We start from the raw sequence: 17082 nt of genomic DNA on the forward strand, positions 1-17082 counted from the left end.
GACATTTGTGAAAGTTAGTTAATCTCTCTCTTGTATTATTCTGTAACAGCGTGTTTTACAGATGGATTTTAGAGACTGTGTTTTAGCAAGAGCAAGGGACTTTAATAGTCTGTTGTTAGTAAGACTCAAATCTTGACAAGTTTGTTTTAAGGTTTGAAAGCAAAGCAGAGAATTTAACTTAAATTTGATATTCAAATAGTCCATCTTTGGAAATCCAATGCCTAAGGTCTAGTCAAAGGCATAAAGCATTATTTATTTATCTATAAAATCAGGGTTATTTGGTATATTATAAAGCCTGTATGTACTTGGTGTAGCATAACTAATTGCACAAAGCAAAAAGCAAGGGACAGCTACACCACGGGTAACCTAGTTATAGTGGTAAACTACCACAGGGAGCAGCACTGAGGAGCCAAGGAAAAATATACTTCCAAGGCTTTTTGTCTATCCATTAGGGTGAAATGATAAAGAAAGAACTAAACAAAACCCCTAGAAACAAACAACATAAATTAAATGGAACTGAGTAATGTCTAGATCAGATAAGTTACTGCAACATTTAACGGGTTTGATTGGATAAGAGTAATAAGATGTAGACTTGAGAAAGTTGAAGTAAACAAGAGCATTGTAAATGAAGGAATACATGGCCTGAAGTAATTTTATCAGTATTATTTTCAAGACATTGTATGTCTTAATAGACTTAAATTTTTGTCTGCATACAAATTCAAGCAAGCAACACAAACAAATATTTTCTCATATTAGTAGAAAAAGAAGAATGGGGCAACAGCTGTAAATATAACAAATCAACAAGCATTTTTGAGAGGAAATCATTATGACACAAATTGTTGGTGAATTTACAAAAGAAGAAAGATGTATTGTTAAATGATTCATGGGTACACAGAGTTTCAGGCCAAACAGTCAATTGTACCAGTAGCTCGACCTCATATGTAACATGAGCAATCAAATTTCATACTTACACCAAAGTGAACTCAAAAGCTTGTGTTTGTGAAGGCATTCCTCTCAGAGACAGCTAGTTTTGATTTATAAAGGCTTCAGAAGTGAAAGTACTTAAAATATTCCTTGATAGTTTTTTCAAATATTTAGCTATTTTTCCTGTTAAAATAGAGTGAAATGGAGTTTTTTCCCCCCGAATTTGCATATATTTAAGAACTACCAATTGGCTTTTATTATGCTGGGTCTTTTCTGTCCCAGACTGAAGAGCTTTTAGCATCAGTTATTCTTCCTCATGTAGATACTTGCACACCATAATCAAATCACTTCTTGATCTTCTTTCTGATAGTCTAAGCAAGTTGAATGTCATAAATATTATACTGCAACACATTTTCAACTCGCAATCATTTCAGAACACCCTCTCAGCAGTTATAAGAACCTTATGTATCACTGAGTAAAAATTTCTGAGCTATTTTACTTCAAATAAGAGAAATAGGATTTGGGCAATTCAATCTGTTGACTTAGGACAATTTCAACTGTGCAATTTAAAATAGGATGAGAACATGTCATGCTGAATACATTGACCTAGAATTACATCTCTATTCTAAAAAATATTCTGTGTGTATGTTATTATAATGTTAAGTTTCACAAGTCACACAGGTAACTGAAAATTACATTACAACCAGACCTTCAAAAAGAATAAAATTCACATTGTGACAAAGGAGTAGACAACAGCTGACTGTGCAAGGTACCAGGTAACCTGTAAGTGTTTTGTGTTGTCTAATTCCAAGGGGAATTTTAAACAAGGAAATAGATCCAAATGTTTCTAATTCAGGATCATCTCCATACAGTCTGTTCCAGGATAATTGAAGCAGTTGGTCTGTTGCACATTCTCGTTAGACACAGGGGTTTTTTGTGAGCTGTTATAAACAAAAAGTTATCAGGCAGGTACAGTAGCTTTAAGTGGCTTTACAAACTCCAAGACTGATGCCTGATTAATAAAAGCATTCTCCTCACTTGTTGTTGGCTAGTCTCCTTCCATACTGAGTTTCACACAAGTCAGCCAGAAGAAAAGAGACCTCTGAAGGCAAGGGCCTTACAGCTGTAAAGTGGAGAAGCACAGCAAATTTGTCTCCTTTTGGTTTCTCTCTGGTATTATTTTTCTCCTCGAAAGTGCCTTCGTTAATGATAAAGATTGTAAATTTTCCCATCAGCCATTGGGATGCCAGAATAAAGTGCCTGCGTATTCAGCTGAAAGAAGGCTAACCAAAAAAGTTTGCTGATGGTGTAACTCTGATTCGAGAAGAATCACAATGGATCAAAAATAATTTATTTTTAAAGCAGGAGGAAGTGTGCCAATAAAAGTGTGAATGGCCTAAATAATGTAATACTGAATTTATAACTGCAATTCCACTACAGATGTGTAAGAGTGTCTAAGGAAAATTTCCAGACAAAGGTGTGGGAAAAAATTGCAAATTAATTGTTCACCATCCATTCACTAGAAGTCAATTATTTCAATATGCAAGCACAAGCTTTGTCTTTTGGTGGTTAATCTACATTCTTGGTTTTTTCTCCTATTTTGTCCCACAGGATTATTGAAAAACAATCTGTTCTTGAGAATCAGCTTATAAGAGTATAAGAATTGGATAATATTAGCACTGTTCAGGAACAAAGGACTGCAAAAGAAAATAAATATGAGAATCAGTCAGTCATATACTCAGAAATTAAAGCCAGTCTGATCATTTTTCCTTAAAATTTTGTTGCTTGCCCCCAATAGTGTTTCCTCCAATAGACTTTCATTCTAAATGGACATGCATGTGTCAGAGCAGAACATAATCTAGTAGGATACCTTCCATTTAAATTTACTGTCATTTTCCAAATTTCTTTAAAATTAGTAATATCAATAAAAGACAAAGTTAATAAAAGGGATTTTGGAGATTATACCCTCTTCAAGAAAAACAATAAACACTTTAACAGCATTGGTTAACACCCAAGAGGAAAATATCCTATGCTACATATCTTATCCTAAAGGACAAAAGAAAAAAAAACAAAAAACAAAAAAAACCAACAATAAAAAAGACTGCTGTACTGTGACAATTTAAGGCAGCTAGGTCTTAAGGAAGACCTGGTCTGTTCAGCCTGGAAAAGAGGAGACTGAGGGGAGTCTTCACCACAGTCTACAACTTCCTTGTAAGGAGAAGAGGGGGAGCAGACACTGATCTGTGGTGACCAGTGACATGACCTGAGGGAATGGCCTGAAATTGTGTCAGAGGAGGTTGGATCTCAGGAAAGGGTTCTTCACCCAGAGGGTGTTTGGGCACTGGAACAGGCTCCCCAGGGAAGTGGTCACAGCCCCAAGACTCCCAGAATTCAAGGAGTGTTTGGACAATGCTCTCAGGCACATGGTGTGACTCTTGGGGATGGTGATGTGCAGGACCAGGAGGTGTCTTGATGATCCTTGTGGGTCCCTTCCAACAGGTGCTTTGGTCTGAAATGAAACTTTCCTGGGTTTGCCTTTCCTGATTCTTTGCTATATCATTCTTAAAAACATACTTGTAAGTAAAAGAATTATTACACTCCTAGTAGGCACAAGTAGACTTCTTAAAGAAATAATAGCACTGGAAAACAATTTGGTTTTGTGTATCTCATCATAAATTGCACTGAAGTTCATCCTTATGAATAGCTTGTCTTTATAACAGGAATTATATTCCAAAACCTAATTGATACAAAGCGTATTTAGCTTGGCTGTTTTCAAAGTACCCTACCTCAGTAAGTTAACACTGGAATAACAAAACATTCAGTCAATGCAGAAAAGTCTCACATTTCAGGAGAGGTCTCTTGTAAGGATGTAATGTTCATCCCCTCCCCCCCAGCTGCTATTTTCTGAAAAGGCAAAACAGACTAAGAGAGATTTTAAAAGCTTGAGTCCATTGCCAAAGCTGTAATTCTTTTTTCCCACAGGACTAAGATGGTGCTGCTGTGAAAGGTGTTGATTACACAAAGGTATCAGCACTTGTGCATCAGCTTGCCATACACAAAAAGCATGACAGTCCCTCAGACAGATCTTTCAACTCCTTTATGTCACAACTATCAACAGATGTTCCTCAAAATGATTCAGGGAACAAACCTAGAAAATGTACTTGCATTTTTTCTGTATGAATAACCGTGAAAACAAAGTACGTAAAACAAGAAGTAGCATTCTAAGTTTAACTTATTTTTTATTTGATTGTACATGAGAAATATCCTGAGAGAAATAGACTGGGCATGTGGAGTTTTTTCCCAAAAGGTCAAGCAGTCTTTGAATGGAAACAGTGCAGCAACAGTCTCATATGACTTTCAAAAAGGTTTGGTAAGTAGTTTTTTTCCACAGTTGATCTAAACCAGGTATGGCACCAGCATATGGTATGTTTTTCCCAAGAAGCTTTCAATAGATTTTCATAGTAGGATTGTGCAGAACATGAAGTAAAACACTAGCAGTGCAAAAAGCCCTGTTAAATCTGTAAACTTTTCTGCAATTTATTCTTCTCACAGAAAACCTTCACCATTTTTTGTACTTAAGTTTTCTTTCCTACTGTAGATTCAACTGCTTGCATCTACCTCTTACATGGATATCTCTCACAATGTTTGTCACAGCTTGCTTTTTGTTTGAAATCAATGCTATCATTACTGCTACACACAAAAAAAAAAAAAAAAAAAAAGAAAAAAGAAAAAAAAAGAAAAAGAAAAAGAAAAAGCAACATCACTTTCATGAAATGTCCCCTCTGGATAGTTTTCACTTCTCTACCTAACATGTGTAGTTGATGCTTTGCTCACATCTGCTGAAGTAAATTTTTACCACTTTTTCAGCTCAGCTGCATTTTCCCACCTTCTCTCATTCAAATATCATTGGCTGGTTTGCCTTCCACAGATAAAGCTTCCAACAGCTAAATTCCTATGTCACCAGCTGAGAAGCCTGCTGATTTGATTTTTCATGAACACATGGCACATACTCATTTGTATTGAGTGCAAATTAAATACATTCTTATACACACTGGTAAGACTTCAGTTTAAATTCAAAAAGACTGTCACTGTCAGTGTAAGATTATAGCTTTGCATATAAATATGTCTCCTTAAAAACACAGGATTTGGCCTTACCTCTTCAACTAGTATATTAACAATGAACAATTATCCAAATGTTGTCATGTCTTACCCAAATATGTCTTTTATTTTAAGCACTCCCAATTTAGACTTTGACATGTCAATTTCTTTTAGGAATGCATTTTTTAAAAAATTGCAAATCCAACAGAAAAGAAGTCAAGGGATATCAGCGATGCTACACTTAATGGTAGTTACTAATCTTGATTTCCTAATTTTACTGAGCTTTCTCTAGTTCACAACTGCTCTAGGAGGTGATTTTGCAGCCCTTTTGCATATCTCACCTTAAAGTAGAAGGGCCTAGCAGTCATTTAATCTCATTTTCTAAAGTACACCAGCCCTACATTCCTCCTTAACTACTTCAAACCATTCATTCACCTAATAAATTACCTTAGCAAGCTTAGGTCTCCCTGTGCTGATTTTGGCTGTGATGGAGCTAATTTTGCTCATAGTGTCTGGTGTGGGGCTGTATTTTGGATTTGATTTGAAAACAGTATTGATAATTCAGAGATGTTTTACATTTTGCTGAGCAGGGCTTACCCAGAACCAAAACCTTTTCTACTTTTCATGCTGCCATGTTGGTGAGGAGACCGGGGTTGTACAAGGAGTTGGGAGAGGGCACAGCTGGGACAGGTGACCCCAACTCAACAAAGGGATATTCCACACCATATGGTATTTTTTCTTCCTTCATGAAGACATTTAAAACAGAGGTCTTCAAACATTCCCTGATTCTTCTGAAAATTTTGTGGAAAAGCGTACCACTTGATGCCCACCCACTTCAGGATATCATCTACTATATTCTAGCTCAAAATGTTTATTTCTAAATATTTTGTGGGATATCTGATGTGGAAATCTTAACAGGAGGCAGACCATGTATACATTACAATGTCACACAAATCAGAATGGCTAAGAATTACTATTGTTCTTCTTTAAAAAGGAAATAAGAGCAAGAATTCAGTATGTACCTTCACAGTTTCATACAGCTTTGCAGTCCTTGGTTTCACTTTCATTGGTTGAGAAGGTTGAGCTATTTTTATTTCTTGAGGCTTTCCGGCTTCTTACATAGGTGAGAATTTACTGCTGTACATCAACCAAAATGTTTTTCATTAGACATGTTAGACTGCTTATTCTAAAATAGAAGCTTTCATAATTTTCTTTTAAAAAATGGGTCTAAGGCTTCTACACAGGTCATCATTTGTTTTAGTCACACTTGCTAAGATTCAGTATTGTAGAATAATATTTTAATCTCTCTTCCTGAGATTTCTTTATTGGCAAGTCACAACAAACTGTAAAATTTGCTACATTTACCATGAACAGCTTGTGAAACATGTCAACTTTCTCTATAATTTTCACAGGGCTTTAATTATGAATCAATGTGATGTTATGAATAGGGGTATTCATAGTTAATGCTTTCAACATGCAGTAAGCAATATTTCTATTAGTGAAACATTGCTCATATCCACAGGCACTACATTCTGGATTGCTTCTTTTGTGAATATCCAGGCATATGCATTTTACTCAGTCTGATGGTCAGGTTAAAAAGGAAATGATGCATTTTCCTTGGAATTTTACATTGCAAATAAGGATGAATTTTCTAACTGGAGAGTTGCAATTCCCTTGGGACAGTTTGTGACTGACATTATATTTTATCTGCACATTGAAACAACACACTTATCAAATGGAAAAGAAGAAGAAAAATTACAAGAGATTTGATCTTCTTTACAGCTTCTAATAGTAAAATACACTCAATGATTAATGAACCTGTCAACTGTAATGGGAAGAATATGTAACAAGTAACTGTGCATTACTTGTTTGTGATTTTTATCTTTTATAAATGCAGCCATGTGTAGGATGATAAGATTAACTCTTTGTGCTTTTAAGTGAATTTATGCAAGAATAATACAACCTCTGCTGTTTCTTGTCTTTCTGTCAGTTTTCAGTCTTTAGAACTGAAGCTTTCCCTAATTCCAAAATGACCATATTATTATTTCATTTGGCATGTCTACACATCTACTGCTGGATATATTATTCAGAGGGATGAAAAGCAAAAAAGCCCACACAGCCTACCTGTCTCTTTCCATTTAGCTTCTTATGCTTTGTACCCTGCAGCTTTTCTGGGTCAAACAAAAAGATTTTAACAATTACTTCAGGATTTCTATACGGCCTACAAGGGGAGAGCCCTGGATGCACACTGCAACCTGCCTGGCATTGAGACAGCATGACATGAGGGATATATGTCCTACAGGTCTACATTATTTTTGAGATGCTTACTATGTAATTTTGTATCCTTATGTATTATATGCCCAGGAATACCATCAAGAAAAAAAAAAACATCTCTCATGTCCCACTAACTCAAAACTTGAGGAGTCCTAATATTGTTTAAGTGTATTGCAGAGATATGGTCTTGAGATGGGAAAAAAATCGGGGATTTCTGGCAGTTTTCTCACCAGCTATCAGGAGGGAAAAGGAAGGGCAGGGATTTTGCATCTAAGACACAGAAACTTCATCAAATGATGGTAGTCAGATATCTCTAAGGAGGACATAAAAAAAGAAGTTTATGAAATTTCTGTGTTAACAGAACATCGTAATTTAATGTCCAGTGGCATTAAAATAAGAGGATGTTATTTATTGCCCTTAACTTCATATTTATTTTTTGACTTTCAACTATATCATTGTCTTTAATTGCCTTGGGTAACTTGTACCTCTGAAAATAATACTCATATGTTCCAGATGTACAGAAATTCTGAAGTAGGAATATGGGAAGTGTTTGCAAGTGTAATCAAATCTCAGTCTGTCACTTTGTTGATCACAAAACAAACAAACAAACAAACAAACAAAAACCCCACAGAACCAAAAAACAAACCAAAAATGGGCCAAAAAAAAAAAATTGCAAAAAATGTATTTAAATAGGTTTTAATGCACTTTAAAGTGGGGACACAGTGTAAGAATATTTACAATTCAAGAAACATTTACAATTTAAGAAAATAATCCATTTCACTAAGCATTTGAGAATCTGAAGTTTTATATTTCAAAAGAAAGTTCAAACCTGAAGTATATTTTGAAGCCAGACCTGGACATAGAGAAAAACATTTGGTGTGGTGTGAAAATTGGGAAAAATACCTGTCATTTAGTTGAATGTTATTATGAAAAGAATTTGTCACAATATACATCATTTATTGCAAGATATTATTTATTATAATATCACTCCATCAAGTTAGCCTCCTACCAATAACAGTACAGTATGATCATATCAACTATATAAAAATCTTTAATATCAGTTCTTATTTTTGTGCTGTATTTACATTCATATTGGGAAAAAAAGTCCTGTAAAATGAATTACGTGTTTAAGGTCCAGTAATACTTGTAGAGACAAAAGGTGAAAGTTGTCATCAGTAATGTCATATGTCCATTATATATCTTAAGGAAACCTTCTGCAGTACAAACTACTTATACTATTTTTATGGCTATCCCATCTCTCTGAATTCAGGCAAAATGTTAAACAGAAGTGAATCATCAAATATGATTTCTCCTTTCACACACTTTTGCATCTCCAATGAGATTTTAAAGTCCCTTAGAAGTCAAAGAAAAACACAGGCAAATCAGGTCCATTTATTAATAGAAAATTAACCCTATGAAGAAGTTCAGACTATACTATCCAGTGCCATTTTGCCCAAAAAAATAGGTTAAATATGAAAAGATTCCGAACTTCAACAAAAGAAAAGGTATCTAAAACACAGGCAAATCAGGTCCATTTATTAATAGAAAATTAACCCTATGAAGAAGTTCAGACTATACTATCCAGTGCCATTTTGCCCAAAAAAGAGGTTAAATATGAAAAGATTCCGAACAAAACTTCAACAAAGAAAAGGTATTCGGACAGACAAGGAAAATAGTAGACTAAAACCAGAAAAGTTAAAGTTAAGTAAATACACTGAAGTTCTATATAGAATACTAGAATTATAGAAAAACCCAAAACAACCATTAGAGATGCAGAATGATTACACATGGGACAAAATGTGCTTAGTAAAATAAAGTACTCAACTTGCAAATGGAATGAAGCAGTTTTAGGGTGCTGCTCATCAGAAAAACTAGTGTCTACTGTTGTTAGAACACATAGAACAACCATTGTTGCTGCCATTATTCTTACACAATCCATCCATAACTAAGTGTTGAAAGGATAAGTTGACAAGAAACACAGATTTTGAGGAAGTACCAGGTCAACCCTGTATAATTTTCCTCTGTGAGAGAAAAATGGCTCTTTTTGTTGGTGGAAAGTAATAGATCTAAATTAGTTTGGTATTACTAAAGCTTTTAAAACTGTCTAAACAATGCATTAATAAACACACAAGAGAAAAGATAACCCAGATGAAAAGACTACGAGACAGAAAGTAATAAAAATTGAACTCAACAAATTAAACTGCAAGGACAGACCGAGGATAATTCAGCAATCTCATCACCCATTAGAAAAGAAAATTAATAAAATATGAATCCAGCAACCAAGAATTATAAAATAAGTAGAAAGTATAACATAAAGAAAAGATGAAAGAAAAATTATTGCTTAGCTTGAAAAGTGATATTTCTTTTAATAAATGTAAAGAAGACAGTGATCAACTTTCTATATATCCAGTCAGAGTAGTAGAAATTATAATCTTTGTAATATGAGATATTTCTGGCAGCTCTTAGGAGATTAAAAAATTGTTCCACCTAGTCTTAAAATAGTTGACCAGCCTTTAGCAGTGAAACAGAGTGATTTTAAGAGATCTTCTGTCCTTTAAAAACTAGTTTCAGTGAGCATCTTTCAACAATGGTCGATGTGTGCATCCCCAGCCTAGTAGGAGGAGACGGAGCAAGATCTCTTCAAGGTGACTTGCATGCACAGTGTTTTACATTCTCTCTAACTCCAGATTTATCAATACCAAGAGATTGGGCATACACCGTCTCTTGGTAATAATGTCTCATATGAATTAGGACAGTCTTGGACAACCTTGAATAATGACTACCCTGTGGTACCTGTACACTAGAGGGCAAAGGAACTTAATTCTTTCCAGAACAAAGAATGGCAATGGGAAATTGTAACTGACCTCTACCAGTCTACTTTTGTGCTCACTTCTTAATTCAGAGCAAATTTTGAAGGGCTCATCCAGTTTTTCATGCAGGAAGTTTCATTTATATGCCATTCCAAGCCTGCGCTGTGGCCTCTTACAGCTGTATCAGCAGCAAAGGTGTTACATGTGACACTCAAAAGCAGTCTCCATTGCCTAACATAAGATGCAAATATCTCAGTCTGTGCCCCTTGCTCTGGGTCAACAGGCAGCAGCTCCACAGACCGATCTCAGCCTCCTCTTCTTTCAGCAGCACATACTGACACTGGTTGCCTTCACAGAATGTTAAACTTGACAAGATATCACTGACAAGATTTGTCTGCTGCAAATGTCCTGTAGCCAAACTGTCCTCTTCTGTGTAAATGCTTACTGAAATAAATGTCTTAAACTCTAGACTAAATGCTGATGTAGCACTTCAGAGACTGCAGAAATCAGACATTTACCAAGTTGTCTGAGTTGGTAAGTAGCAGTTTATTTTTAGTGCCTTCAGAAGTGGTGTGAAATGCCTTCCCTGGTTAATATCCCTGCTCTGACTATACGAGCAGTCAGTTAATATGTTAACATATTACACTTGCCAAAATAAAACTCCTAAACCGCACCCACTGACATTAATGATAGGCTGTGGAAAGGTTATTAATAATCTGAGTTCAAGTTTTGCTACCAACTGTCACATAAAGTGTTATGCTACTGAATTCATAATACAACACTGGAGTGAGGGAATTCTCTACATTTAGTAGATTTATTATTGTAACTATATTAGTTTTCCGTTGTGTATTTTATGTCAAACAGCAAAAAGTTCTATTCTCATTTGTACTGTTATTTACTGTTCTATCTATTATCCCTGGCAGAAAAAACAAAAGGACTATGAACAACATCTAGTTAATCTTTTGGCTTTACCATTTTAATATGTAAGGAAATTCTTTTTAGTTAGTGTCCTAAACTAACATAGCCATTTTTCAAGCAGTACCATGTTTAGACATGTTTTCTTTTTTCTTATGTATGTTACTAAAAAAGTTTGCCCCTTTGCTCCCAAATAAAGCTGGCTGCACTTTGGGGTGGTATTTTCTGTTTCTTTGTTGTTTTTTTTTTGTTTTTTTTTTTTATAATGGTTATGGTGGTTTCTTTACTGAATGGTATCTAGCTGGAAAATGTGCTTTTATGCAAAATGAAGAATTAGTGGTGAAATGCACCTATTACCAAACATTTAGTTGGAAATTCTGCAATGGAATGCTTGGCTTCTTAGCTTGGTCACTGATACATGAATTTGAATTTTCCATCTGCACCACCAGTCCTCAGATATCAGGTTGTTTTGAAGCTGATAGTTAATTATTGTCCAGTACTCTTCCACTCTGGAGATCACTGACCAAAGTGATTGTCATTATAATTCAGGAGTCACTATGGCACTAAAAGTTGGACTTCACAGTTTGGTTTTCCACACACCAGCTCTTCCATCTTTGGGTTTAAGCACACAACCACTATTCTGTTTGGAACTGTTTATCTCTTTGACTGTCTGACAGGGTCATAAATGGTTTTATTTCTAGTTAGCAAAAAGGATTAAGTATTCTTGTTACGATTTTCTATGCTCCTCTGAGAATAAAGCATGAGGTTTAGAGAAAGTACGAGTCATTTTTCAAGTTAGAGGAAGGGTACAGCAAGAATTTTAAGACTCTCTGTTTCATCAAAAACTTGCTTAATGTATTTTTTCTTGTTTTATAGAAGTTGCAGTTAATTAATTGAGTAAAAGGATAATCTTTGGGTTTTTTCTGCAATTTACAGCTTTTGACTCTGAGAAAATCCTTTGAGGAAATGACAGTAGACCTTTGTTGCAACTCTTGATACTGAGGTTATTCCAAAACATTTTTCTTATAAATACTAATGGAAAATTCACCACTACCTGATTCCAACACTGTCTTGGGTTTGTTTCTTACACAAAATAAAACCAAGCTCGCTACCCCTTCTCCACAGCAACTGGGTGCCTGTCAGCTAAAAGAAGTCTGTGGAGATATTTGTAAATCAGAAAAAAAATAACAGAACATTAGCTAGAACAATGAGGATTAAAAATACTTCAATTTTACAAAATTTGTCAGTACTAAATCACTTTCAGTAGTGCAGGTCATGCAGGAGAAATTTCTGCAGGGAAATGTCAAAGCTGGAATTGCAGAGGATGATCATCATTTAAAAGTCTGCCACAGCATTCCTCACCTACTGCACTACAGACGTGGTTAGTACTTGTGGATATTGGCAATTGTTACATGCAATTACTCATATTACTTTATAAAGTGCTCTGTAACTGCACTGTAGTGATTCTGACAGTGTTTTTGTGTCCCTTGGCTGTTTCAGTGTCTTATTGTATAACCTCATGGTGTTGTTTTTGGACCAAGCTGTATAACTGCAAGATGTAGCAATGTTCATATACTTAAGGTGACTCTGATGAGTTTGTTTAACTTTCAACACATCCCTTTGAATACAAAACTCAGGTTTCAGTGCTGAATACTCATCCACAGCTGTAATAAATTTATTTACTCTCCTGATGATGGTTAAGACTGCAAATTAAAATATCAGAGAAGAATGTTATTTAATAATTTTTAAGCTGTAACCCCTCATTGTCATCTTAGTTCGAGATTTAGAAAAACACAGGATAGAGCATATGCAACTTTGTAACATTCAAGAGGAGAGCATTGGCAATAAAAGGCCAAAAATCATACCGTTGGTAATAAATAAACATATTGTTAATATAGAACAAGTATTGCTTTCACACCTTTGAAAGGTTATAAACATAAAATGTGGATTTAAACAAATGGGCAATAAAACACTTCTGAAAAAATGCATATATAGGCTACATTTATTGCATATGATGAAGAGATGAGAGCATTCTGGCGGATGAAAATGTCCAGGTGTTTCCTAATTCTCCAAGTGGGCATTTTCTGAGCTTAAGAATTTCACACTTGACAGATGCAACTTCCTGAGCCTTCTGGTAACACTGTAGATATACTAGGGAACCCCAAGAGGCAACACTGGCTTTTTTTTTTTTTCTGCACTGCATGCAGGGTCTTTCAGGTCAGCTGCCTGCTAAGTGCCTCCTCCAGACAGCCTACCAGGTCCGACGCTGTGTACACACAAAATGCAAAAGCTATCTGGGGGTGGAAGACACTGTGTAAAATTGTAAAGGATTATTATAGTTTCAGAGACACCAACTATGAGTGCCAGGGTTTTGGTACACAATACTGATTAGTTTCATGGCAGTGACTGCTGACAATTGCTACCTAATTAAAACAGTATTATCATAATTTTTTGCTGTGCTATGAACATGCACTTTTCTGGAGATTTAATGTTCCAAGAATGGGTCTCTTTGTCAACCTTATTAAGTGAAAATAAGGATCACCACCAATATACAGTCTGTCTAGTAGAAGCTCTTGTAAGCGCTTTACTCCACCAAGGCTGCTATTCTTTCCTCCTAATATAAATAGGTTATTTATAGGAAAAAAAAATCTCTAGTTTTTTGGACTTCAGTTCTGCTGTTACAGCAATAGGAAATACATCTTTGCACTTAAATTAAGGTTTATTTTGCTCCCAAATTTGCCCCTCAGGGGCACAGGCATTAAGAAATCAACAGGAGAGTAATTTTTCTGTACTCTCAGCTTAGACAATATATAGTCCCTAATAAAACATGAGCAGAGTCTCTACTCTCCTATCATTGTCTGTGAAGCCAAGATGAGCATGCATTCCAAATTTGTCACTTTGGAACATTATTTCACCTATTTTTTCCCAAATTTTTCATCTTCTCCTTTGCTTGTACGGATCCATGTCCTCCTCTCTAGTTAGTAGTTTCCTTTGGTTGGTTTGTTCTTTTTCTTGGGGGGTGGGTTGTGGGTCAGAATTAGCTTAGTTTGTTTAGTAATAAAGACGTAATGTTGCTAAGTCTGTGCTTGGGGATATTGAAAATGCCCAGGTTCTGTAGGAGCTATAGTAAGCAGAGAGCAGCACTTTTGTGACTGTCACCCTCATTTCATCCTAGTAATAGCTCAAATCCAGAAAACTGATGCCTGAGTACACAAAATAAAATTCCCTTACACTACTTCACACTGTTAATAATTTCAATAGAAACAGTGGCAGAGTAATAAAACTTGACGCCACACCCTCTTCATGTCTGAAAGTTTCACACATGGCAGCTGCATTAGAAAATCAGGGAGTATGCAGTAAGGTATCTACTCTTTTTAATATATATGTCTACTTAAAGAAAGGTGCTGAATATTATATTCTGAATAGGTCAGTCTCTGCGCCTGGCATTTCTTCTCTTTTTCCTATGACCTTTTACTAAACAAGTGGGATATTTGCAATCTTTTTGGAACTGTCCATCCATTTGAGACAGTGAATACGAGAGGCACAGTTTGACTATATCAGAATTATTGCAGTGGGTTATTGCAAGGGCAGAAACCACCTACTGCGGGTGGAAATGTTTCTTCCATAACAGCATGTCTCCAATTCAGGTTTAACTTTACTTTGTCTTCTGTTTGTTCATCCACATTTCTAAAGATTTAAATAAATGTGCAGTCACATTTGTTCATGGAAAGTAACAAATGAATAAAACTGCACTGGACAGATTTGAGTTTCACAATGTATGCTGAAACAGATGTCTTCTTTTCAATGGCTCTGGAAAGAATTATTAATATGGACCTTTCTTGGTTATGAAAGAGACAATTAGGAGCTTTAATCCAATCTCTAATAGTTCAAAAATGTTATTTTTTATTAGATTTCAGCAGCAAAGAATACCATTTAGATAGATCACCAGAGTAATAAGCAACATGATGCTGGGTTCCACCCCATCTGTGATATTTTAAAAATACAGTCTACTGATGCCAAACTTCAGATTTCCCATGGGAACATTTATAAGAATACAAAGCTCAATAGGCAGCACTGATGCTGTATTAAGGATTTGTGTCATTTCCACTACAGAATAAACATGTGTTATAGAAGGGCATGTAGGATTTTATTAGTAAAGAACTGAAGTTTGACTTACATGAAAGATTTGAATCTGTTCAGTATAGCACAAAGCTATCACATTTTCGGAATTTTTTCTGCTGTACCAAGACAAAGGCATGGGGAACATTTAAATCTTTTGTTAATGAACCCCATTTTAACCCATGGAGAAATAGTTTTAAATATGGTTTATAATCTGTTCAATGAATATGATAGCTTTAGCTTGGTCCCTACTGGATACTTTTCCATATTTCAAAACCTACTCTGCTTCCCAAATTTGGCACAGGAGCAAATTTTGGTGATACAAAGCCAAGAACTGAAATTCTAGGGTGTTGGAGATTGGGTTTACGGACTATTGGAGAAGCTGTGAAGAGGAGAATATACAAGGTCTGTCACAGCCATCTGTCCCCACCCAAACAATTTAAGGAGCAGAAATGCTAAGTGAATTGCTCAAAATGAGCAGGTCTATTCAGGCTGCCATAGTGGGATTCCAGAACTAATCCTGATCTGTGCACTCACGTAATCCAGTGTAGGATCACACTAAAGCATCATTATTCCAGATACACAATGTTTAATGCTCATTCTTTCATCAATAGGGCCAAATGCTTAAACAGACAGTTCTTCATTGACATGTATCAAAAGCTACAGTTAAGCCAAGGTTAGGTAGAGTTGGTCTTCAAGAGTTAGACTGAAATTGTAATCCTCAAAGCCACAGATCTAACTGCCAGCAGAGTGAAACACTTCAATTTTGTGTCTCCTTTGGGAGTATTAAAATGTCTTACAGCTCAGTCAGGGGTGAAGAGAGTGCCAAATACAATGTGGAGTGTGGACAAATCCTAAGAAATCTTCATTTCTAGAATAAGTGCTGCTCCTGATGGGAAATATCCCTTTGTAAGTTCTCTGGCACAAATGGCTTGCTCATGGGACTAGGATGCAATGACAAGGGTTTGACAGAGCAGAGATTACAGTCACTTGGTTGAATCACAGTGACAAAATTGGGCCTTAACTAAATTCTAGCTCTTAACAGCTAGCTGGCTCCAGCTCTCATCTTGCCTCCTGAATGCAAGGAAATAAATCTCTTGTTTTCCTGAAAGGTGAATCTAGCACAACTATAGATAGTGATCCATACATAACTCATTTGACCACAGGTCATGAGCAAGAGCCCCCTATCAGTTGGGTTTCATGCTCAGAATATCTGACATCAGTGACTTTGGTTGACGTGTGGATGGGTGGTCTGAGGCTGGGGCCATGATTAGTTTTCAGAAAAGCAGACATGAAGGATCCGGATCTACCATTAGGTACCAAAAGCCTGAATGCAGGCAAGAATCACTTGACAAAAAGGTTTATTGATGACAGCTTTGATAGATGTGGCTTTGGCCTGTTAAGTAAAGTGATGGGTTTTGGCAATTTGGGTAGAAAAACTGACTTTATAGTTTGATTCTTTCAATAGAACTACAAATATTTCGGATGAGGACTGAGGAAATTATATTCCTACAATACCTGCAGCAGGGAGGATTGTTGAGAGCAAAGTAGAATTTTATTAGGACACCCAAAAAAATTGAAGTTCTTGGTTTTTCTAGGTTTTTCTAGGTCACTTGTTGACTAGGAAGAGGGTTGAGCTTAGTAAGGCTGAATATAATCTAAAACAGAGCAAGTATCATGCAATATAAGTCTAGGAGTAGGCTGGGGGTCAGGCAGGTGCCAAATAGTTCTGAAATGTGTCACTGGATCTTGAAAATACACTATATTTAAGATGATCACTCTTAGCAGACAATGAAGCTCATTGATTCTAAGGGGCACACAGATCACAGGGCCACATTTTTACTTAGGACAACTTGATATCAGGGTGAGTGTTTAGGACACCATGTGAGAAGAGCTATATTTATTGATAGAAATTTATATGAACTATGTAAAAATTCACTCA

The sequence above is a fragment of the Passer montanus genome, unplaced genomic scaffold (assembly GCF_014805655.1).
Source record: "Passer montanus isolate IOZ18808 unplaced genomic scaffold, ASM1480565v1 scaffold16, whole genome shotgun sequence".
NCBI classification, from domain to species: Eukaryota; Metazoa; Chordata; class Aves; order Passeriformes; family Passeridae; genus Passer; species Passer montanus.